This window comes from Cydia amplana, chromosome 16 (assembly GCF_948474715.1).
Source record: "Cydia amplana chromosome 16, ilCydAmpl1.1, whole genome shotgun sequence".
Taxonomy (NCBI): domain Eukaryota; kingdom Metazoa; phylum Arthropoda; class Insecta; order Lepidoptera; family Tortricidae; genus Cydia; species Cydia amplana.
In genome coordinates, this window is record NC_086084.1 from 13,977,431 (window position 1) to 14,003,529 (window position 26,099).

Genomic DNA, 26,099 nt, shown 5'->3' on the forward strand with positions numbered 1-26,099 from the left:
TCTATTTGAACTGCAAGGAAGCTCCACATTTATAATGCCATCTGTTTATAAACAAAATTGGACAATAATTAGCTCATTAACGGCACATTTTCTGTGAATTGATTGATTTGTTGCTTTATTTATTGGTCGAGTATCGAGTAGGTATCGAGTATCGAGTATCGAGTATCGAGTATCGAGTATCGAGTATCGAGTATCGAGTATCGAGTATCGAGTATCGAGTATCGAGTATCGAGTATCGAGTATCGAGTATCGAGTATCGAGTATCGAGTATCGAGTATCGAGTATCGAGTATCGAGTATCGAGTATCGAGTATCGAGTATCGAGTATCGAGTATCGAGTATCGAGTATCGAGTATCGAGTATCGAGTATCGAGTATCGAGTATCTAGTATCGAGTATCTAGTATCTAGTATCGAGTATCTAGTATCGAGTATCTAGTATCGAGTATCTAGTATCGAGTATCTAGTATCGAGTATCTAGTATCGAGTATCTAGTATCGAGTATCTAGTATCGAGTATCTAGTATCGAGTATCTAGTATCGAGTATCTAGTATCGAGTATCTAGTATCGAGTATCTAGTATCGAGTATCTAGTATCGAGTATCTAGTATTGATAGTCATTTGGTTTCTTGAATTATAGTCATTTGGTTTATTGAATTATAGTCATTTGGTTTATTGAATTATAGTCATTTGGTTTATTGAATTATAGTCATTTGGTTTATTGAATTATAGTCATTTGGTTGATTGAATTATAGAGTCATTTGGTTTATTGAATTATAGTCATTTGGTTTATTGAATTATAGAGTCATTTGGTTTATAGAATTATATAGTCATTTGGTTTATTGAATTATAGAGTCATTTGGTTTATTGAATTATAGAGTCATTTGGTTTATTGAATTATAGAGTCATTTGGTTTATTGAATTATAGAGTCATTTGGTTTATTGAATTATAGAGTCATTTGGTTTATTGAATTATAGAGTCATTTGGTTTATTGAATTATAGAGTCATTTGGTTTATAGAATTATAGAGTCATTTGGTTTATTGAATTATAGAGTCATTTGGTTTATTGAATTATAGAGTCATTTGGTTTATTGAATTATAGAGTCATTTGGTTTATTGAATTATAGAGACATTTGGTTTATTGAATTATAGAGTCATTTGGTTTATTGAATTATAGAGTCATTTGGTTTATTGAATTATAGAGTCATTTGGTTTATTGAATTATAGAGTCATTTGGTTTATTGAATTATATAGTCATTTGGTTTATTGAATTATAGAGTCATTTGGTTTATTGAATTATAGTCATTGGGCTTGAATTATAGTTATTGGGCTTGAATTATAGTCATTGGTTGATTGAATTATAGAGTCATTGGTTGATTGAATTGTAGAGTCATTGGTTGATTGAATTGTAGAATCATTGGTTGATTGAATTATAGAGTCATTTGGTTTATTGAATTATAGAGTCATTTGGTTTATTGAATTATAGAGTCATTTGGTTTATTGAATTATAGAGTCATTTGGTTTATAGAATTATAGAGTCATTTGGTTTATTGAATTATAGAGTCATTTGGTTTATTGAATTATAGAGTCATTTGGTTTATTGAATTATAGAGTCATTTGGTTTATTGAATTATAGAGTCATTTGGTTTATTGAATTATAGAGTCATTTGGTTTATTGAATTATAGAGTCATTTGGTTTATTGAATTATATAGTCATTTGGTTTATTGAATTATATAGTCATTTGGTTTATTGAATTATAGAGTCATTGGGCTTGAATTATAGTCATTGGGCTTGAATTATAGTTATTGGGCTTGAATTATAGTCATTGGTTGATTGAATTATAGAGTCATTGGTTGATTGAATTGTAGAGTCATTGGTTGATTGAATTGTAGAATCATTGGTTGATTGAATTGTAGAATCGTTGGTTGATTGAATTGTAGAATCGTTGGTTGATTGAATTGTAGAATCATTGGTTGATTGAATTGTAGAATCGTTGGTCGATTGAATTGTAGAATCGTTGGTTGATTGAATTGTAGAATCGTTGGTTGATTGAATTGTAGAATCGTTGGTTGATTGAATTGTAGAATCGTTGGTTGATTGAATTGTAGAATCATTGAATTATTGAATTGTAGAATCGTTGAATTATTGAATTGTAGAATCGTTGAATTATTGAATTGTAGAATCGTTGAATTATTGAATTGTAGAATCGTTGAATTATTGAATTGTAGAATCGTTGAATTATTGAATTGTAGAATCGTTGAATTAATGAATTGTAGAATCGTTGAATTAATGAATTGTAGAATCGTTGAATTATTGAATTGTAGAATCGTTGAATTATTGAATTATTGAATCATTGAATTATTGAATCATATTTTTAATTCATAGGTTACTGCAGTTAATGTTGCAGCATTACATTGAAATTATTTTAATATGATGATTTTAATATAAGCGATAATGAAGAGTGCATGGTTGAACCTGTAGAACTCACCACAATTAAACCGAGATCGAGGAGGATTGATGGCCTCTTATTGGTTATATTATTATGTTTAAATTAAGACTTGATAAAAATAGATGTACAATAATAAACATTATCTCATTACTAGATAAGCTGATATATTAAATAATGCATGAACTATAAAAAACTCGTCAAATAATAGTAGATTACCATTGAGGCAGTTTTTAAAAGAGATAATTTAATAATAAGAGATATTAATTTCAACTGGGAGGTTATTAAAGACACGTATTGCGGTAAAGAATTCACTTTTATACTTTAACTTATTGCCGAACTTGAAATTTGATAATTATATTTATACTAGTGCGCAAATCGTAATTAAAAGATTTATTCTTAATATTTTATGTTTACAAAAAGGCGAAGCTCCAGTATGTAGATCTCAATTAACGCAAGTATTTCCTTGAAGAAATCTCTGAGTGGATATTGGTGATACATATTGCGTGGGCAGTTTTCTTACAACCTAAACATAATTACAACGTCGTCGTAATCACCCCAGTAGTTAAATGATACCATATTTCAGTTACAAAATATGCGATTCCATGGTATACATTTTTGATTGTATTCTAGAACAAGTCTGAAGGTACGGATAGGTAAAACATCAGGTTTTTGCAGTTCTATCGTTTATGTCTGCCATGTAACATTTGAAACGTATAATTTATTTAATTCAACGTGTAGAGAAAATATTACTGGTCCTTTTTCTGCGGAAACACGCCTATTTAGGTGCTATGTTTATTCCCGAACTGCGGGATTTGGTATGCTATAAAGACGTTTAGTGAATTAATATACTGTTCAAGTCTTTCATAAAACAATATGCATATTAATCCCAACGCGTCTTGCAATTGATGGACTAAGTACTTTGTCAGCTTGGATAAATCCTAACAAGCTAGAATATACGACCTTCTCTGAAAACATTGGGAGGGGAGCTATTAGGTATAGGTTTTTAGTACCAGATGATTAATGCATTGATAATGGGAACATAATAGGTCAAGTTGTACACAATAATTACTTAATTATCGCTGTTATTCATCATAGTAATATTTTATAAATTATAGTCAGGGTTAAAGTTACTGAAAGGTTCTCGGGAAATATTCCTGTTTCAAGAGTGAGGTTTATAATTGAAGATTTCTTGACATGATAATGGAAAATGATGTTGAAGCCACGAGAATTTGATTTGATTCGTGTGCTGACACAGCTAAGTACTACCATTTTAGAAAAGATTTGAACTGGTTCATATTATATATGGCAGGAAGATTGATAGTGCTTCAGTCACGAGAATTGAATTGGTTCGTGTACTCTGTTGTTTCAGTCACGAGAATTGAATTGGTTCGTGTACTATCTACCTGCAGATAGAGATGATCATTACTCATGAAAATCGAATAATAAATGGCACTTAATGATCTGTTACCCTGAATTACTAGTCAAGGTGTACACTGTTGTGATTATTAACCCAATGTTGGATATTTTTAGCAAGTTGAGCGCCGCACCTCTACCGGCGTCCCCCGCCTCGCGCCGCCTGAGTCCGATGCGAGCCGTCTCCAGCAGCCGCCCCCCTCGCGCCGCCAGAGTCCGGTGCGAGTCCGGTGCGAGCCGTCTCCAGCAGGAGCCCGCCTCGCGCCGCCAGAGTCCGGTGCGAGCCGTCTCCAGCAGGATGTCTCCGGCAGAAGAGTAACAATTTTAACCCTTCGTATGCTTTAGTCAAAATTTACCGCTGAATTAATAACCTTGAAACTGTAAATTCTAGTCCAAATTGTGTGGCAGGCATACGAAATGTTATTTAGATGATGTTTTTGAGATTTTGACTTGCTGATGCCTGATTGAAACTGTTTCGTATCCTATGCGATTAGTGTATCCACTGTTACGTAGTATACGTAGTCTGTCGGCCAAGTGTAGGGTTTCCACCTGGCACGTGTATGAGGACATACACGGAGTCAGGATGGACGAGTGTAGGGTTTTTGGTATTTAGCATACCTATTTAATTCGTTTTTAAAGTTACGGGTAGTTTGAAATAAGACCTAGCATACCTACTTAATAAGTTTTTAAAGTTAAGGGTAGTTTGAAATTGAAGACTGTTATTGGTTGGGTATAAAAAGAAAGACACTTGGCGGACAGCTCTCTTTTGGTTGTTGAGTCCTGCTAGCGAACGGTTGTCATAAGACGAGATTATTGTGAATTGGAATAAGACAAGAAAATAAATGATAAATATCTTCAAGGTGTTATTATTTTTACACATGCTATGTAACTAAAAGTGTAATTTCATTAATTATTTTTTTATTTACAAAAATCCGAAAACATAACATTTGTCTTTTTGTAGCCCAAAAATCACAATGATAACGGCCACTTAGATGAAAATTGTGTCATATAAATCATTTAGGTACATTAATAAGCTATACGTTACTTCTTGAATTTTGTGAATCGGATAATAAATAAGCAAGCTATGATGATTTTATCGCGGGCGCGGCGTATCTCGCGGCGCGCGCTCGGTTACTAATGGGCGCGGCCGCGACTGAGGACGCTCTAGTGTATAGTGTATGTAGATCAAAAACTACTTAACATTTTTATACAAATGATATATCATATGAAAGATATTTAATTAACCAATAAAACGTGGTTGTACACTGGTGATTGTCATCTAATTGTCATAGAATTAAACAAACAATAAAAATACAAAAAGTAGTTACTTCACTATAATTAGTAACAGGTATCGAAAATAATATATAAACCAAATTAATGTTATTATTTAAGTATAAATAGCCAGGCAAGCGACATATCTATGACTTAGAATACTGTTTGATAAGTTTTTAGGCACTAGCAAAAATCATAAATATCATAATAATGTTTGTTTTTATTATTACCTACCTACTTGGCTAAAATTACTTGTATACAGGTCATTAAAAGTCCACACTACAATGGTAATACGTAAAAAAAACCTATCTACCTACCAATTCCCTACATGTATAACCACAACCATGCCACAACTGGAATAATGTTTGCGTTTGTTTGTTTGTACATTATTGTCGAGGCTACGTAAAAGTGACATTGGTTGCCCGAATTGAGCTGCAAAAGAGAACTAGTTGAAATCTAAACTATAACGTATCTAGAATGGATCTAGTATGTACGTGTCGTCTCTTGTGAATATCTTGAAGTTCGAATATGGCAGTCTGTTTTCTTTTGTATTGGTTTATTTTATTGAGGTGTGCAATAAAGAGCATTTGTATTGTATTGTAGTGTACTAATAGAGACTGACTTAAGGACGAACGGACAGCCAGGTAGCCTGGCAAACTATAAAATATTCTTCTAACTACGCGGCGGAAGCCTAAAAAACAGAAATTAGCCATGCACCATCGCGCCCGCCCACGACTCAAATAAAACATACAAATATCGTAAACAGATCAATAGTCGGTCGTGATCCATTACTATAGCGAATTGATAGATATAATTCACTGATGATCGCCATTGATCGCTACCGGCCTTGCGCGGAGGCCGCAGTGTCATCTTCATTCAGCCATTGTAGGTAATTATCTCTGCATGAAATTCTACTGGAGAGGTATTCCAATTTTAATAGTAGTTTATGTAACTGCTACCTAATGGACCGCATTCAATACATTGTTGCCGACAAATATAGTTGACCCTTGAAACGGTTTAGACTTACTTGTTTTAAGTCACTCGCACGACATGTTTCGGAGAGCCTAAGTCTCCTTTCTCAAGCACTAACAGTGCGAGCAGCGTTCACGACGGCCGTGTGTCGCGCGTTTAAGGGGCCCACTGATTAACAGTCCGCCGGACGCTATCGGCTTGTCAGTTAGAACAAAAAATTGACAGTTCCGAACAACTGACAGGCCGATACCGTCCGGCGGACTGTTAATCAGTGGGCCCCTTTAAATTCGATAATTGACCCGCCTGCAAAAAAACTTGAAACTGACTAACTATACAAGCTTGAACTCTAGCCGGTGGACAACAAAAGAAATAGGTACTATTTTTGTGTGCCTTCTTCTTCTTCTTCTTCTTCTTGTTAGGGGCTATATAAGGCTCCAAAGCCTATGTATCACTGCGACCATCGCTGATCTATTGTGATCGCCACCTACTACAACTCTCGATCCAAACATGCAACTTCAAATAGCTGCAGGATCTTTTTGAACTCGAGAGACTTTACCTCCTCCGGGCGCAATATGTGCCCGCCCAGGATTAAGTCACGAGTACGCATTAGGCAAGGGCACTCTGTGAGGATGTGCAAGGGCGTCTCCTCTGCCTCCATACAGAGTCTGCACCGCCCCATGTCACGTTTCCCCATGGTGTGCATGTGCTTATTTAGGCAACAGTGCCCAGTAAGCACCCTTACCAAGTTGCGCAGTTGGTTCCTAGACAGCGCTAAGGCGTTCGAGGACGCCTTTTTGCTGAAGGCCTTGATAAGCGCTTTGGAATGGTTCAAACCTGTTGTTTCCCTCCAGAGTTGAATTGTTGTGTATTGACAGTAGGTCTTTAGGGTGAGCCGCGTTAGGCTTTTGGGGATACCACAAAACGGCTCAGGACTGTAGTTTATCCCTTTAGCCCCTGCTCGCGCGAGCTCGTCGGCCTTTTCATTTCCTACGATACCCGCATGCCCTGGGACCCAACGTAGAACAACTTTGTTCCTGGCTCCAAGGTTGTTCAATAGTTGCCTGCAGTTCTCAACCAGCCTCGATGTGGTGACATCAGAGGTTAGGGCTAAGAGTGCCGCCTGGCTATCCGAATGGATATAGATTGTGTGATTACCGTAGTTGCTTTGCAGATTTATTGACGCACATTCTAGGATGGCGTATACCTCCGCCTGGAATATAGAGCAAAAACGTCCTAGGTTTAAGCTGATGCTTTTCCTAGGCGCTTCACCGCTTTTTTTTTCCTTTCCTTTCCACTTAATTTGACTGTTTGACCAGTCCTCCCTTTTGGGGAGTTCCACTGAGTAATGTTTGAGTGGACAAAATTTGGGTGCCATAGTGTCGGATGGCATCCCAAGAACAGGGATATCATACACTGATTCCTTAAACAGTCTCAGAGTTTTCGATAACCAATTACCTCTCCTCGCGCCCGCTATTCTAAGCATACTAGATTTCGCCTCCAACTCCAGATGCAGGTGAAGGGGCGGTAGATTTAGTATGGCCTCTAGGGCTGCCGTCGGGGAGGATGACATGGCTCCAGTGACGATGACACAGGCAGTTCTTTGCAGGCTGCCAAGCTTCGTCACTGTTACCTTCTGCGTCGTTTTCCTGTACCATGCTACAGAGGCGTAAGACACTATCGGCCTCACTATAGATGTGTACAGCCATAAGGCAATTTTGGGTTTTAGACCCCATCGGTTGCCTGCTAAACGACAGCATATTGCCAAGGCTGATCTAGCCTTTTGTATAATTCCGTCCACATGCTTGTTCCAGGTCAGTTTCTGGTCCAGTGTTACCCCCAGATATTTGACCTCTGTTGAGAACGGAATACTTTTACCATTCATGACAAGCGGTTTGAGTTTGTCTATTTTCCGCTTGTTCGTGAATGGAACTATAATTGTCTTATCTGCGTTGATAGACAATTCATTCTCTCCACACCATGTATTTATGGTGTTGAGAGCCCTCTGCATAAGGTCTGATAAAGTACTTTGGCAGTTGCCCCTCACCGTCACAACAAGGTCGTCAGCGTACCCCTGTGTGTCGATTCGGAGCTCCGCCATCTTGTGCAGAAGTCCATCCACCGCAAGAGCCCAGAGCAGGGGAGATAAGACACCCCCCTGCGGGCAGCCTCTCACAGTGGCCACTTCGAGTGTGGTGTTAAGCAAGTCCAGCCTAACCATTCTGCTTGAGAGCATGCTTTGCACCCAGCGGATAGTGGTGGAGTCCACCTCTTTGGCCCTAAGCCCTTCCACCAGTGTCCGAATGGGTGTATTATCAAAAGCGCCCTCAATATCTAAGAAGGCCGATAGGGCTATTTCCTTGTCTTCCAAAGCCCTTTCCACTCTGTCAACCAGCTCCAGCAAGGCAGTCTCTGTAGATCTGCCCCTACGGTAAGCATGTTGGCTGTCGTGTATGGGTTTACTCAGAAGACAGCTCTCCCTGATGTACCTATCAATTACCTTTTCCAAGGTCTTAAGGAGGAACGAGGAGAGGCTGATGGGTCTGAAGGACTTGGCTAACGCGTAATCCTTCCTCCCAGCCTTCGGTATAAATAATACCTTGACCTTGTTCCACTGTTCTGGTAGATGTCCCCAGGCATAGCTAGCTCTGAAGATTCTAACCAAATGCGGGATTAGGACTTCAGCTCCTCGCTGCATTAGCACAGGGCTTACTCCGTCCAGGCCGCACGTCTTGTAGGGTTTAAACGAGCTTATGGCCCACCTCACTATCCCGGGTCTTATGACGAGGGCAGCCTGCCTCCAGTCCTCCGGGCAGGGCCTATGCAGGCCTCTGACCACCTGGGGCTCGTGTGACTGTCCTGCCCCTGGAAAGTGAGTTTCAGCTAAGAGCTCCAGAGTCTCCGTCTCACTAGCAGTGAAGGAGCCATCATGCCTCCTGAGAAGGCCCACTTGATTACTTCTAGCTTTGGAGAGTATCCTGTGAAGTCTCGCTCCTTGAGGCGTATTTTCAATGTCCTCGCAGAACCTCCTCCATGACGCTCTCTTAGCTTTCCTAATCTCTTTACTGTATTCATTTAGGGCTTTCCGATAGACCTCCCACTCATCTGTCCTCTTAGCCCTATTGAATAACTTGCGTGCTTTGGCCCTGAGCCTCCTGAGGTTGGAGTTCCACCATGGGACCACACGTTTAGTTGATTTGACCTTGGGAGCACAGTTTTCTTCAAAGGCACTTACAATGCCATTTGAGACCACCTCTACCGCAAGTTCTAAACTCTCCCTCGTTTTTATCACCTTCGCTGCGGATTCCAGATTACGTTCTAGGCTGCTCCTGTAGCCCTCCCAGTCCGTCCTCCGGGGATCCCTGAAGGTGACCGTTTGAACACTGAGAGAAAAACATATATTAAAACAGATGTGCTTATGATCTGACAGCGATTCCACATCACTTACCCTCCAGTTCTGTATATGCCTGGCTAGATTTGAGGATGCAAAAGTCAAGTCTAAAACCTCCTTCCTAACCCTAGTGACAAAGGTGGGTGTACATCCTATGTTTAGAATTTGGAAGTTATTGAATAGAAGAAAGTCATGTAGTAACTCACCCCTATCATTGATGTCAGTGCTTCCCCAGTTGGTGTGGTGGGCGTTAGCGCCGCATCCCACCAGAATTTCTGCGTTGTGTCTGCGGGCATAGTCGGCCACGGCTGTGAGTTCCGCAGAGAGGTCATTCCTGTCTCCAGGGAGGTATGCCGAGCAAAGTATAATCCTCTGCCCGCTCCATCCCTTGAGATTTACATACGCTGCTACCAGGTCGTCTGTGCATAACTCTGGAACAGGTAGAAAGTCAATGTTCTTGCCAAAAGCAATGCAAGCCCTAGGCTTAATTCCGTTAGTATTGTATAAAACTTTACCAACCGAGTTCAGTCCTAATATGGTTGAGTTTCGCACCCAAGGTTCTTGAAGTAATGCGAGGTCGACGTGTCCTGCAAGCCGGCTTTCAACAATGGCCGTGGCAGCTGCCGCATGATGGATGTTCGCTTGCAGGACCCTCGCGGGTGCCATAGGGCCAACGCCTTTTATTTGGCCCTTTTGGTGACCCGTTGTGGCCCTCCCCTGCCTCTCGCACTAGGAGTCCCTTGAGGTCCTCCTGTTGCTGAGGTTGTGGGTCTGGCCCGTCCGGGTACCATGCCCCTCATCGCGCCCCTTGTGCCTCTGGCTGCCGGTTGCCCGCCCCCACGGCCACGGGAGCCCTGGGGTATAGGGTTTCGGCTGTCAGGTACCATGGTACTTGGCCCAGGAGTAGGTTCAGCGAGGGGCTGAGGTTGCTGCTTCGTCTGCTGTGCTGGGGGAGCATTTGGCCCCCCTTTTAGCCGGAACAGCACCTTCTTAAAGCCAATGGCTACTTCTCCACCATTGGCCTTAAGGGTCTCGGCAGAAGGCTCATCCAGAGCGAAAGTGACCACCCTGCCACCCTGCTCAGCCTTCTCCCCGAGAACTTTCCAGAGTTCTGTGTTCAGGCCAAAGTTCTGGACCCTGAACAGCGCCAAGGCTTCCTCCACAGAGGCCGCCTCGGACTCCGGAATGAAGGTGATAGCCGTGGCTGGTTTGGGCAATTCACCCTCAGGGATGACCGAGAGTTTCGCCTCCGGCCACGGCTTAAGGTTCGGGACTTCCTTCACAAGCCAGTCCCTGCTAACCTGGTTGACACAGGTCACAAGTATCCAGCCTGTCTTGTGAATGAAGCCCAGAAACTGCGGTGCACCGCCCTTCGCATTCGCCCATTGCTTAACCATGGCGAGATTTAGGTGCCGGTGGACCGACTTCATTTGATCCTCACTCATAGGGTCCGAATTACGGATCCCTACTCGTGAGGACCCCGCTACCTCCCGGAAGCTAGGATGCCGAAGCTCCCCTGAGGTATCAGCGCGGATTTTCGGGGCCTTTTTCGCTGATCCCTGTGGAGAATCGTCCTCAGAGCGGACCCTTTTTACAGGGCCTTTCTCCGTGGCCGGCTTCTCCACAGGGATGTCCGCCCTAGGCTTACGGGCCATTGACAGGGCTTGCTCTTTGGCTACCCCGTCGCCCATAAGCCTGCGGAACCTCTTGCGATACACCCGACAAGCGTTTGTGTTTACGCGGCTCTTTGGCAGAGGAGCTGTCGCCGGGCGTGCCAGAGACGACGACGTCTCTATCGACCACAGCTTCACTCTCCCCTCCCTGGGAGCAAACCTCGGGCGTACTGGAGGCTTCTACAGCCTCCTTCGCTCCGACACGATCATCGGCCAGGATCGACTCCAGAGCCGAGGAAATGGCGTCTAAACTATCTTCTTCTTTTTCTTTTAAATTATCCATAAACGTCCCACGAGTAGCTAGGGAAAAGAGGTCACAGAACGGCAGAGCCCCGCTTGCCGACTGAAGGACTAGAATACTTCTACGATTCGTCCCGGTTTCGTAGAGACGCCGTTAACGACTGGTCTCGCCACCAGCCACGCATCCATCGGCACGGTACGTATGACACCTTGGATTGGCGGAGAGGTAATAGGGTAGGGTAGTGGAACAAAGGATGGAAGATAGGGGAGGGGGGGGATAAGAGAGAGAATGGATTAAGATAGGAGTAGAGACGGGAAATGACTATTTGGATCACGGGATGTTAGACAGGAACAAAGGTAGGGGAAAAGGATTACCCGGCGGTTGGGACTGACACACCAGGTATGGCCCTCATACTTGGCTGCTAGTGGTCCGGGGTTGTTGGTAAATAATGCGACGCCCGTCGCGACCACTAGCATTTCCGGGGTGTACGACCCACCCAGCAGTGAACCCCGGGTGGGTTCGACCCTGATCCGCGGCGGCAGATCCAGGGTCGACGGGGACGTGTATGAAGGACTTGAGTGAGTAGACCTGTAGCTCAGCGTCGCAAACCTGAGCGTGCCTACCCCCTCCTACACCCCTTTTTTTTTGTGTGCCTTACAACATGAATTAAGTATCTAATACTGTACCTACTCTCGTACCGAGGTTGCTTTATTCATACACTGGCTGTCGCGTCAGATCCACTCCACCCTATATTAATTAATTAATTTCACCATTTTGAACTTGTCGAGTAGACTAACATATCTCTTAACAAGTCTTGAAAAATAGAGAATCACGATTGTTACACATTATTAATTCTACCCCCGTGGTTCCCGTGGTCTCGGAGAAGACAACGCCATCCTCGAAACTTCGGAGGGAAATTTCTAAACTTAACGAATACGAGTCCACATTATTTTGTATTCTGTATAGGTGAGAATTACTTGTTAACTATGAAACCCTAAAAACATTTCCTTATTTAGCTAAAGTACATTTACGTAATATGCGCGTTTTTTGTAATAGGTACGCAGCTGTCATAATATCATTTTAATACGGCTGATCACGCCTCGCTGTAAGTTGCGGGTTTTTTCATTTAAATTGAGTTAATGAGTGGCCAATTAAAATATACCGGATGCAGAGTTTTAGAGATCATCAGCAAGTAAATAATTATTGCTGTAAATCGATTAACTTTTAAAAAAATCAGTAAAGAAATTAAATTATTTTCACCACACCAGCTCGGAAAGGCCTACTTTGCACTTCAAAGACTGCTAGCAAAGTTGCAATTTATTCACATGTGAGGCAAAGTAATCAAATGCAAATTTTCAGTTGTTTTCTTATGTTTGCTGGTAGAATTGACTTTTAAATGATGATTTTGGATGATAAATATTTAATAACATTCATTTGGATTTCATTTTGTTTGATATTTTACGTTTAATATTTGCTTCGGGTTGATGTGGTGAAAAATGTTGTGTTTCACTCGGGGGCAAATTTTGTTTAACCCACGGGGGTTAAAGCACGGGCTTTGCAACGCAGAAGATTCCATTTTCGAACTACTCGCTACGCTCGTGGTTCAATTTTGTAGATTTTCGCTTGCTCGGGTATCAATATTAGCACGAGCGGTTAAACAACAACTTTGCCCCCGAGTGAAATAAATAACTATTAAAGGGGCTTTAACGCTTATGAATGAATGAAAATTAATGTTGTTTTTTTTTCAGGCAACTAGTGGCATAAACAACTTAGCTGCCTCCTCAACGGGTAGGTTTTAAAAAATTCAAATTAAGAACGTTTTCACATTGTCCGATCCGGTATCAGATATATGTCGGATGACCCCGAGAAAGACAGCTGCTAGAGAGTGCCCCAAGGTCCCATGGCATCGAGTTCTTTTACTTTTTAACAATATAGGCCTGCGCAAACCGGCGGAGCGCAGCGCAGATCACTTTAAAATTATCAATGTATTTTCTTCCTTATTTCAATTACCTTCAGGCATAAATTTAAATGCTTTGAGACCGACCTCGGAGCATCACGGAGGATTGTTACTCCGCGGCATCGAGGAGCACGCTAGAGGATACCGCGGCGGTAGGCGCCGGCATGCCGCGGCATCCCCCGGCATGCGCCGAGGCCTCCCGAGTGCGCCGGAGGAGCGCCGGGACGACGGTGGAGAACTCGTACACCCTAGTAACTAATCCCTTGTGATAGAGTACACACGGCGGCATGCCGCGGCATCCCCCGGCCTGCGCCGAAGTGCTCCCTGGTGCGCCGGCCGCCAGCGCCGGGCCGGGCAGGCGCTCGCGGTATCACGGGGATTTTACCTCGCCGGTGTGCGCTGCGCCGTAAATCCTTCTCGGTGATCTGCGCTGCGCTCCGCCGGTTTGCGCAGGCCTTAAATAATCAATTATATTTTTATTTATTAAAAACACTTAAAATACACATAAATAAAAAATTTGGCCTAGGTCGTGGTCGCTCGGTAGGGTACCCAGAAGGCTGGCCGCATTGCCCCGCTGGATGGCAATGCTGATCCGCTGAGCAAAATATTGGCCAGCCCTCTGGCCACCAGAAGCCTCTATAAGGCGCTTTGACAGCTCCGCATAATCAATTTGTATATAACGGGTAAATAAATATAAAAAGGCACTTTTTACACGGATGTGAAACTCTCAAGGGTCACATACAGCAAAGACATTTGCTGCTTGCTGCATAGGTATTTGTAGATTCAATTTATGAATTTAGTTCAAAATTGCGAAAATAGTTTCGTGAGGTCGATAGTTACCTCACAGAGCCACAGTACAACAGAACTTAAGCTTACTGACAGCATTAAGAGCCCATCAACGTGCACACTAGCGCCACCGCTAAATAATCGTGATTTTTACAATTTTACGAAAGATACCTATTTAAAAAAAGGGGGCCGCTACGTACTGTATCTTGTATTAAAGTACCTTTTGAATACATCAAACTAGTTTCTATGTTACTGGATTCGTCAATCTATGCGTCCAAACTTAAAACGGCCGTTTTTATTTTGAGTTTACAGATTGACGAATCCAGCAATATAGAAACTAGTTTGATTTATTCAAAAGGTACTTTAATACAAGATACAGTACGTAGCGGCCCCCTTTTTAGGGTTCCGTACCCAAAGGGTAAAAACGGGACCCTATTACTAAGACTTCGCTGTCCGTCCGTCCGTCCGTCCGTCCGTCTGTCACCAGGCTCATCTCATCTCATGAACCGCGATTGCTAGACTGTTGAAATTTTCACAAATGATGTATCTCTGTTGCCGCTATAACAACAAATACTAAAAATAAAATAAAATAAATATTTAAGGGGGGCTCCCATACAACAAACACGATTTTTTTGCTCTATTTTTCGTTGATGCGGAACCCACCGTGCGCGAGTCCGACTCGCACTTGGCCGGTTTTTTAAATATCTTTCGTTGCATTAAAATAATCACGATTACTTATTTAGCAGTGACGCTAGTGTGCACGTTGATGGGCTCTTAATAGTGATGTCATATCGACAGCTTAACTCAATTGGCAGCATCCAAACTACAAACATCCGGATTGTGATATCACTTCATTAGAGCACGTTGTAAAAAAGATTTTTTACGGTAAGCTCTAATCCTTATCACGCGTAATTGTGACTTATGGGTGTCGAGCAAAAAGTTGTGGAGTAATGAGGATAAATATAATACTTGATTTTATTTCCCATATAACGTAATGCAGCCATACTCTAAGTGTGTTCCGCAAGTGTTCCCTGCAGGGGTTCCGCAAGAATTTAGAACACTAATCTTTAGTCGCCTCGAAAAATTTTACTATGCCGCCACCGTAATGTAGGGTTCCATCAAGTATTTCGCTTTCCAAAAGGGTTCCGTCAAAAAAAAAGATTGAGAACCGCTGACGTAATGCCACCAGTGACCGACAGGATCATTCAATAAGGAACCTATATGACAAACTAATTGATATGGCAAAACTGAGCAGCTACTGCACAGAGCTATAACCACGAAAATCGAAGTTCGCAAATTGCGGGCATTTTTCTCTGTTACTCTAATTACGCCTTGATTGGAGTAAAAGAGAAAGATCCCCGCAGTTTGCGAATTTCGGTTTTCGCGGTAGCCCCTCAGCGTTGCATAAAATCGACTTATATAATATAAAAGTATAGTATAGGTTCCTGTCGATAACTGGTGCCACTACGTTACTAAAATTACAGTTTACTAGTTCGATCGCCCGAATTAGTTCCATTGATTTGCAGAAAACACACCTTTTTGAAAAAAAAAATCAAATACCGGCCAAGTGCGAGTCGGACTCGCGCACGGAGGGTTCCGCACCATCAACAAAAAATAGAACAAAACAAGCAAAAAAACGGTCACCCATCCAAGTACTGACCCCGCCCGACGTTGCTTAACTTCGGTCAAAAATCACGTTTGTTGTATGGGAGCCCCACTTAAATCTAAATTTTATTCTGTTTTTAGTATTTGTTGTTATAGCGGCAACAGAAATACATCATCTGTGAAAATTTCAACTGTCTATCACGGTTCGTGTGATACAGCCTGGTGACAGATGGACGGACGGACGGACGGACAGCGGAGTCTTAGTAATAGGGTCCCGTTTTTACCCTTTGGGTACGGAACCCTAAAAATGTATACAAATCCTTGATAAGTGGGAAGTGTCACTATGAAACGTCATATTTTCATAGGATTTTGGCGTTTACGGTGGCATTTCCACACTCTGTTACTGCAAATTCTGTGGAGTTAGCATAATAACCCTAATGGAAGTAACTAAAGGTGCGAATACATACAATATACCTACACTACATTACCCTCTGGTGTTGTGGGTGTCCACGGGCGACGGTAATCGCTTACCATCAGGCCATTCATCTGCTCATTTGATTGATAAACATATTACAAGGGAGCGTTCCCTTTGTCTATGGGTTAACAAAACAGCGCATCATTCAATTAATCCAAAGTAAGATAAATGACAGCGAAATGTCATCTATATGGAACATCGGCCTTGGAGCCGTTTTTGCAACTAGATAGAAAATCACGTACGTCCCTACGTATGTCGTACAGGCTTAGATGACACCACAATTAGCCCATTTTGAGAAACAATAACCTACCTCAATGTAGTTACTGAATGTACAGTCGCCATCAGATATATCGGAGCGGCCAAGGCGTTCACAATATCTGAACACGCACTCTAACGCCCTCACAATAGAAGCGTGCTCAGACATTTTTGAGCGCCTTGACCGCTCCGATATATCTGATGGCAACTGACCGTTGTCAAGTTTCCGAAATTGCCAGAATTTTCACATTGAAACTTTTCGGAAATTTCATTTTTTTTCTGTATGGTGCTCGAAATTACAATGAAATATTTCCTGAAATTACAGATAACTTTTCCAACTTTTTTGAAACTTCGCAACTTGCAAATCTGTAAGGGCCACCGTAAGGGTAACTGAGGAGGATTAAAGGATGACTCACGCTAGACCGGGCCGTACCCGGGCCGAGGCGTCTGACACGTCATTTTCTATGACGGCTGATCGGTGATCTCGTGGTGCTTTCCATAGAAAACGAAGCGCTGGAAGCTCCGGCCCGGCCCCGGCCCGGTCTAGTGTGATTCATCCTTAACCCCGGGTTAGTGGGATGGTGCAAGTAGCGCTAGTAGGTAGTGTAAATAAAATTGAGGAATTCACGAAATAAATACGCTGTATTCATAAACTACAATATAAAATTAACGCCTAAACTACAGTCATTACCTTAAATAATGTATAAACGGATACGCATTACGATGGGTGTGAGTGAACACAATGAGATTTCAATTATCACTTAGGCTGGTAAAGTACCTTAGACTCTAATAAATTAACTTTTGCTCAATGTATTGCATAATAGAGGTATAGGCGTAGTGTACACGAGTGAACTTGGTTAACTCGTTCACGTCTTTCCTGTAGACATTACAAATTTAAAAGAATCCAACGCAATTTTTTGTGCTTCTAGGTGGAATACTTACATTTTTAAGTTTTTGAGACTTAAATAAGAAAAATGTGATATAGGTAGGTACATATATACATATACATATGTATACATATACATATCTACATATATACCTATATGTATATGTTAATTGTATGGTGCACAATAATAGTTATTTGTACAACAAGAGATCAAAGTTTGATATTTCTTCGAGTGCTTATTTTGAGTCCCGTGCAAGCGAAAGATTCTATAGTAGATTCACGAGCGTAGCGAGTGAATCTAATTTAGAATCTTGAGCGTAGTAAGGGACTCAAAAGCGCACGAGATGTAAATAACTTTGATCTCGTGTAGTTCATAAAACTTTTCACCTCAGCAGTAAGAACATTTAGACAACCCGAAAAATGTAATCCTTCTTCATCACTTACCTCTTTAGTCATGTTTCTTAAGATATACTAACAATTAAGTATAATTACCACAATCAAACACAAAAACAAACAAACAAACGTAGTAAATTTCAGTAAAATAGGTAATATATGAAAACAACGACCATTGTCTTGAATCGGCAACTTTTTTTTTGTAAAAAAAAAACATTGTAAGATACTGTCCGAATTACGGATACTTACTATTTGTAAACTATTGTAGAGATTCTTAAAAGTATAATTATTTATTTTACGTGATATACTGTGTATTTTTTGAGTTCATTATTTTAATCGTACAATAAATTACGTAAAATATAGTGTTTTTATCAGTTTGTATCAAATCTCTAACTTTATTTTCATTAATTACATATTAAGAATTCATACTTGTATGTGTTTTGGAACGATGCGTTCTGACGGTTTTCGGGGGTCTATTATAAACCGTCAATATACCGTTGAATGTCGTTTGAAAATGTTTTTGTCTCTTTCTTTTTGCTAACGACGTGAAAGGGACAGAGATAATAAAATCGAAGTATTTCGAACTTGTATTAGACCCCGCATGTTGAAATGACATTTGAATATTAAGGTCACCTTGTTCGAGCTGCTGAGGTGAAAAGAATATTTATTATGTACCAGGGTTGTTAATAATCATAAATAAAAAACATTAAGGTATTTTTTTTTAATGAATTTATGTCGGTACTAAATAACGACTATTCGTAATATGCAGTCGGAAACGATCCTAAATTGCACAATAAGTATTTTACTTAAAACTTCTTACGTTTTTTTTGTATGGGAACGTACGAAACGAATATAGAAACTTCCTTCATATTAGAAAACTTTCCAGTTTTTGGATACTTTCCACTTCACACTTGCACATGTAATATGGGTATACTAGCTCCCAAAACTCATCCCTTGAGTACCTATATCTTTCTTTGTTCTTACTTACCTTACTGACATGTTGTATTTGCCAGACTATAATATGTACCTGGCCTAATATGCGTGTAAGCGCGCGCCTACGCATCAACTGCAAGTAATTTTGCCATAAATAACCTCAAGGGGTATCAGTATTAATCCAAGCCCCAAAAAGATAAGCGAGTCGAACGAATTGGGGATCAGCTTCGGGCATATTCCGTGTCGTGTTCTGATTGGGAAAAAGTAGACGAAAAGAGTTGGCCGACTTGGACTAGTACCTGACCCATTAAAAAAAAAACTTTTTTAGCTTCAAAAATATATTTTTTTTAATTTATCCTAATCAAAACACAATACCCTTAAACGGATCCCTACTATTTTTGTTACCTACATCCTGTTATTCCTGTTCTCTGCTCTTCTTGGTTTTTATTTCCTTGTATCGATTGAGTCTGTTAATTTTGAGTGTGTAAATCATATCACAAGGTTTTTTTAAAAGTCGCTGAACAAATGTTGGTCAGTATGAGGAGTACAGCCTGCAGTTACATTTTTTGCTCCTATTACAGGCCACAACCAGTATATTTTATTAAGGTTATAACCATAATTAGGGCGAGCGAAGCGAGCCCTATCACTATTCGACGAACTATGCATTCTTGTGGTACACTTTACGGAAAAACTACTGCACTGTTAGGTTTGAGATTTAACATAGTAATTTAAATTGATGTCTAGATGTGTTATCAAACATAAAAAAATCATTTTATAAGCGTAAAAAAATAAATTAAAGTAATAACACTTTGTATTACAACTAGCGCCATCTGTTGGCAAAATAATGAATTAACATTGGCGCTAATGTTAATTATTTATTTCTCTAACAGATGGCGTTAGTAGTAAATAAATAAATAAATATTAAACATTCTTATACAAATTGACTAAGCCCCACAGTAAGCTCAAGAAGGCTTGTGTTGTGGGTACTCAGACAACGATACCTATGTGGTGTTTTCAATTTCAATAATGTCGATGGCGCTTACGCCATTAACATCGATGAAATACAAAAGTGGGTTAAAATCGCTTCGCTTGGTTTGATTCCCAATTTAGCAATTAAGTTTCTGTGAATACCTTAGTAGGGATTCTAGTGAACAATCAATCTTGCTGTATATTCACTGCGGAGGTCAATTTACTCGTATGTTTTGTGACGCTGATGAACTGATCAGTCATGTTGTGTTAGCATACTTAAATCAGGTATTTTCAGTTCGAGAAACAGTTTTGGCGCCATTCATTTATTACGTAAGACGATTTTGGGGTGGAGGGGGATCGAACAATGTCTTATTTTTTCTTACAAGGGGGCGGGAGGGGGTTTTTATAGTTCTTACGTAAGATCACAAAAATGCGATTTTTTTAATTTCTATGAAATTATAACGTTTTTTTTTTTTTTTTTTATATCTTTATTTAAAGAGCTTGGTCACTTTTGTGACAATGTCGCTCTGTAAGTATACAAAAATGTAACTTTATCTTCTACTTAATCCTACCGCAACAAGTTTATATATACATTTTGCATCCTCAGATAGTGGGTGCCCCAAAATTTGGTTGCAACCCCCAACTTCAAATAAGGTTTCATTCATAATATCCTTTCTCTCACTTTCATTCCGGACACACTCCATGATGATATGGTATGCATCCTCCAAAATGTCACATTCGTCACAGTTTGGCGACGGCACCTTTTTCATCAAAAACGCAAACTTATTTAATGGGATGTGTCCGGAACGTAATCTAAATGCTAAAACTAATTCGCGTCGACCCATGCCCGAGTCTTCAAACCATGGATTCCTTAAAAGTTGTGGCTGGATCGTTTTATACCATATCGCCTTATCTACCGATCTACAATCAAAATATTCACTCCACATTTGCCTACATTGTTTTTTGGCTAGGTAAATTTTATTCATAAATGTAGGTACAATACTAAATGGGATTCCATCACTAACCGCCTCATTTGCTAAAGTATCTGCCACCTCATTACCTGTGAGACCTATATGGGATGGTATCCATTGAAGGGTAATCGATTTATTGCATTGTTTTAACGTGCGAACTGTTTTTAGTATGGAATAGGCTATCGGTGCTCCTCGATAATTCGAGGTGCATCGAGCCAGGTGCTGAAGGGCACTTCTTGAATCTGTCAGGATTACAAATTCTTTTCCATCCACTGATTCAATCCAAGATAATGCTTCTGAAATAGAAACTAGTTCGATCTGCATAATTGATACATTGGCTGATATTTTAAACTTAGCCGATACCTTGCACTGGGGGTCATAAAAGGCAGCACCGGATATTTCCTTATTTTTGGAACCATCTGTAAATATTTTGTAGTGCAACCTATATGTTTCGTCCAAATATTGTGTGCAATTAGATTTAAGTTGGTTTTTGTCGTATAGTCTTTTGGCTTGTGTAATGGGTTCTAAATTTATTTTAATGACATCAGACACTTTTATATTACTAACCCAAGTATCTAAGGTAAACATTTCCAGTTGCTCTAAGTTATAACGTTTAAAATAATAATAATACTTCCACACTCTATGCTATCAAACACGGTGCAGAGTTAGTGTAAATGAGCTCAAGTAACTTTGTACAGGTACAAATAAACATTCATAAAAATATATTTTTGAAAAATAAACACTCAAACAACCCAAACGTGAACTCATTTTTAGGGTTCCGTAGCCAAATGGCAAAAAACGGAACCCTTATAGATTCGTCATGTCTGTCTGTCTGTCTGTCCGTCTGTCTGTCCGTCCGTATGTCACAGCCACTTTTCTCCGAAACTATAAGAACTATACTGTTGAAACTTGGTAAGTAGATGTATTCTGTGAACCGCATTAAGATTTTCACACAAAAATAGAAAAAATAACAATAAATTTTTGGGGTTCCCCATACTTCGAAATGAAACTCAAAAATTTTTTTTTCATCAAACCCATACGTGTGGGGTATCTATGGATAGGTCTTCAAAAATGATATTGAGGTTTCTAATATAATTTTTTTCTAAACTGAATAGTTTGCGCGAGAGACACTTCCAAAGTGGTAAAATATGTGTCCCCCCCCCCCCCTGTAACTTCTAAAATAAGAGAATGATAAAACTAAAAAAAATATATGATGTACATTACCATGTAAACTTCCACCGAAAATTGGTTTGAACGAGATCTAGTAAGTAGTTTTTTTTTTATACGTCATAAATCGCCTAAATACGGAACCCTTCATGGGCGAGTCCGACTCGCACTTGGCCGCTTTTTTCATTTAGATTAATATAGGGGGTCGGAGGGGGAGGGGGTCAGCCTATTCTTATTATTTCTTACATAGGAAAGGGAGGGGGTCAAAAACTGGCAAAAATTGTCTTACGTAATTAATGAATGGCGCCTTTAGTGTTACTATTGCTTGGAACTGCTAAAATTATAAATAAAGATAAGCATATTAATACAAAGTTAGTCGTTAAGTCATGTATCGGCCCTAAGTCACTGAACATAGTTATAGTTCAGTGACTTAGGGCCGATACACGACTGCAACTTGTATGGAAACTGCACGCCGACTGCACGCCAATTGCAACGTCGGCGTGCAGTTCAACAAAATGACCCAGAACCCTGGCAGTTCCTAGTGGAACAACTCAGGTTTGGTGCAACAAAGGCACATTATGTTTTAGTCATCCGACTCATCTTGATGAGCACTTAGAAGAGTAGTAGGTACCCAAGATAGAGCTGATGCTGAAACCTGACAGTACCTAGGGGAGCTCGGGTTTGGTGCAACATATATAGACACACGCTGTTTTGGATATCCGACTCGTCATGCGTGATCACTGGGTATACCAGTACCCAAGATAGCTGATGCTGAACCCTGACAGTACCTAGTGGAGCTCGGGTTTTATACAACATAGGCACACGTTGTTTTGGTCATGCAACTTGTTTTGATGAGTACTCTTAGGAAAGTAGTACCCAAGATAGAGCTGATGCTGAACCTTGGCTGTACCTAGTGGAGCTCGGATTTTATACAACATAGGCACACGCTGTTTTGGTCAAGCAACTCGTTTTGATGAGTACTCTTAGGAAATTAGTACCCAAGATAGAGCTGATGCTGAACCCTGGCTGTACCTAGTGGAACTCAGGTTTGGTGCAACATAGCACACGCTGTTTTGGTCATCTGACACGTCTTAATGAACACTTAGAAGAGCAGTACCCAAGATAGAGCTGATGCTGAACCCTGGCTGTACCTAGTGGAACTGTGTGTGTGTGTTTATGTGCGGAGCAGCGTGATTACCGCCAGTAGATGTCCAGACGGGATAGTTTTTCGGTCAATTGTGTGGTGTGGAGAGGGTGTGGACGCAAAAATAAATTCAAGGACATTGCCTGGCTGACCCAACATTATGTAGGAAAGCCAGTTGGCTTCTTTACAAAAAGTAAGTACTGGGCGACCGTGTAGGACGTAATAAGCGCTTATGAAATTGTATAATTACGTGTGGATGATTTTGTCGTCTGGACACATTTTTTATGGACAAAGTAAAAGCTGTAACAGACAGGCGTACCGGACAGCAACCGGGGTCCGGTTAGTATATTTCTTTCTTGTTCTCACTTATAGCTGCGTTCTTAACGGACTTATTACGTAGGTAACCACTCGATCGAACATGAAACAAGCTTTGGATTGGATCAAAGTCGCGGTCCGGTACGTTTAGGTAACTCCGCGAGCCCTTACAAAGCTCTGCTTTTTGCTAGTTTATTAAGGTTCTCGGGGTCACATTACACTGGTTATCCCAAGAACCCGACTCCTTTACAAGAAAAGCACAACGCCATAAATAATGCTTTCCAAAGCTCGCGTGTTTTCTAATCCGGCCCATGTCAAGGCCGCTGACCTCCGAGATTCGGTTCACATGACTATCTTTTGGAAATAAATTGGCTCTGAAGAGCTACTGTACCCAGTCAGGTGAAGGTGAGTAATTTAGGAAATGGTTGGCTAATATTTCATGCGGTCATACGCATAATGAAATAGGTGATTCGGTGATAAGTGGTGGATTCCACTGCTGCGAGCCGCTATGCTATAATTAATTAAGTAGTCTTCGGTAATTTAGTGCTTCCATAGTGGTAATATTATACCTATTAGGTAACCGTTCAGATTAAAAGTCTACAGGGGTACTGCAACGTAATATATCATAACTATAATTTAATTTTTAACCGACATCAAAAAGGTGTAGGTTATCAAATCGACCATATTTTTTGTATGATTTAAATTGTTACCTCAGGATTGTCGTGTATAAAAATGGTAACTATTAAAAGTTTAAGTAGGTCAGGTCCCATTTTTTGTAGAAACTCAGTTCTGTGGTTCTGATGATGGGATCCATGTAGGGTTACCAGATACAAATTTAGAATTTCCTGACAAAATTCATATTTTTCACGACGACGATTTGTCTAGCCGTTAGCGATGGCGATGGCCATCCGATTGAGCCGATCCGCGCGCGTCATGTATATAATGCTTGATTAAAGATTTGTTAATTAATTATTACGAAGTTAAGTGAATAAAAAGGTAAGTACCTACTTTATAATAAAGTCTATCAATTCAAAAAATTCCTGACATTTTCGTGTTCCGTCCCCATTTCTGACAAAAGGCCTAAATTCCTGACATGTCAGGAAGATTCCTGTCATCTGGTAACCCTAGATCCATGAGGAATTGAGGGAACACTTCAAATCCTATACAAACCATGTATTTGCATTTAAAGAAGTTTCATTTGATGAACTGGAAATGCTTATGAAGACCAGAACGGAACTCTTATCTCTCTCATTATGACACATACCTACCTAGGTATTTCACGTTTGGCGATTTGTCCACTTATTTATGTTTGTTAAGTGTGTCAAGGTGCAGTTCTGATGATGGATTCCATGGGGAATAGAGGGAACTCCTCAAATCTTAATGGCGTCAGATCCAAACCTTGACACTAGAAATGTACCTACCTACTTACCCGGAGCGCAAAACTTTATTACTAACTGTTGGGCCACAGAAGAACGTGTTTTGCAAATATTAACACAAACGTAAAACTCAAAATAGAAAAATACAATTAATGTTTAAATAAAGAAAAACCGACTTCAAAAAGGATAAAATAAAATATTACCTATCATGCACATGCGCTAGCAACTGACACATTTGAACTATTTGAAGTCGGTGCCAAAAACACCTGGGGGCGCGCCTTCCACGAAAACCGAAATTCGCAATTTGCGGGGATCTTTCTCTTTTACTCTCATTACGACATAATTAGAGTGAGAGAGAAAAATGCTGAAATATTCGATTTTCGCGGTTAAAACCCTGAGGGGCTACCGCGAAAATTAGGCGAAAACCAAAAATCGCGAATTGCGGGTTGCGGGGATCTTTCTCATTTACTCCAATGAAGGCGTAATTTGAGTACCTAAAAGAGAAAGATCCCCGCAATTTGCGAATTTCGGTTTTCGCAGTAGGCCCCCTGGTTCTAGTGGAGGCGCATCTCGGAAAGGCTCGTATATGTATATTGCTGTTTCTAAAATGTTTCTAAAACAATATTGTCCATTTGTCCATGCAACCAAATTAGTTTCAACTCCGACCTTGCCCGCGCCCCAGAATCCTCGTTCAATCAATCCCCGATGGGCATGATCGATAGCGATGGCGAAATTAATTATAACGTAACGTTAGCTCACTGAACGTCTTCGTAATTATTTCAATTAGGTGTCGCAGGGCAAGGTTGGGCCCAATGGAATTTTTACAAACTTATTAAACCTTACCTTAGAACAAACAATTTTTTTTTCCAAGAATTCATTCCCAGCAAGGTGGAAATCGTTAATAATACCTTCATTTGGTCCTAAATGCGTGTACCTAATCCGAGTTTGCTCCATCCCAGGAGGTGTGCATATATGTTTGCCCTTTTTTTGTTTTTTGCTTGTAGATCGAAAACAGTACGTCCAACTGAAAATTCGTTCTTATCATGATGACTATGATGAGAATTGATATCTGAGGATCCGAAAAGTACCTTAAATATGAATTCGTACTCAAAGTTTGTAGAAAATGGCCTCCACTTTTAAATTCTCTTTTTTCCAGTGTCTGTTCCGTCAAACCTTGCTGGTAATGCCATATATTGTAATTGATGGTGGGTTCCTTCTACATCGAGTGGTTTGGCAATCCAAAGCAAAAATTAATATCTCCTAAGGCTCCCAAAATGTATGCACACCTGCACACAAAAAGTATTAAAGCAAATCATGTCAGTAAAAAAAGGCGCGAAATTCAAATTTTCTATGAGACGATATCCCTTCGCGCCTCCATTTTTCAAGTTTCCCGCCTTTTTCTATTGACAAGATCTACTTGACCAAGTATATTAAAACGATTTCCAGCTTGCTGGGAATTCA

The 26,099-nt window shown here is 40.5% G+C and overlaps 1 protein-coding gene across 1 annotated transcript in view; it reads left to right on the plus strand.

Annotated features, from left to right (window-relative positions):
- Positions 1-26,099, plus strand: part of LOC134655105 (probable protein BRICK1-B) — a 321,261-nt gene that overhangs the window by 235,439 nt on the left and 59,723 nt on the right. The gene's annotated exons all lie outside the window — the stretch shown is intronic.